Source organism: Trachymyrmex cornetzi, unplaced genomic scaffold (genome assembly GCF_001594075.2).
Source record: "Trachymyrmex cornetzi isolate Tcor2-1 unplaced genomic scaffold, Tcor1.1 scaffold16, whole genome shotgun sequence".
NCBI classification, from domain to species: Eukaryota; Metazoa; Arthropoda; class Insecta; order Hymenoptera; family Formicidae; genus Trachymyrmex; species Trachymyrmex cornetzi.
In genome coordinates, this window is record NW_017296201.1 from 1,198,210 (window position 1) to 1,198,764 (window position 555).

A 555-nucleotide genomic window follows, 5' to 3' on the forward strand; every position below is an offset into this window, starting at 1 on the left:
TGTATGATATTCGCGAATCATTTTCAAACCGATGTGTCAAGTTTTTATATTGTAAGCAAAGATATTGTATAGGTTCATTCGAGACTTTTGCGGATTTTAGGCGCTAAATAAAATTTTTTTTAAAAGTCACGTTCTATTCGAAACTACACAAGTATACAAATATTTTGAGATCTTAACTTTTTTTTATTGCGTTAATTTTTGAAGGAACAGGTGGCTCGCTTGACGAAAGATTTCCTATGTGTATATGTATTGACATACTTTTTGAATTATTACAGATATATTAATTTTATTAAATTAAACATAAAAACACATAAAAGTATTTAATTACTGTAATTACTTTTTTACTTTATAAATAATTTAATGAACGAAGGTGCTAACTTGACGTTAAGTCAGTACCCCATTTTCAACCGCGATTTTCTGCTAAACTGTTCGAGCATAAAAACTAGAACTAGAGCATATAATTAGCTCATAAAAAACAATTTTGATGCAGTTTTTAAGGGGAGAGGTTGCTAGCTTAATAATTCATAGCTACATATATATATATATATATATATA

The 555-nt window shown here is 27.4% G+C and overlaps 1 protein-coding gene across 1 annotated transcript in view; it reads right to left on the reverse strand.

The window, feature by feature from the left end:
- lace (serine palmitoyltransferase long chain base subunit) overlaps window positions 1-555 on the reverse strand; it is a 14,036-nt gene that overhangs the window by 1,191 nt on the left and 12,290 nt on the right. The gene's annotated exons all lie outside the window — the stretch shown is intronic.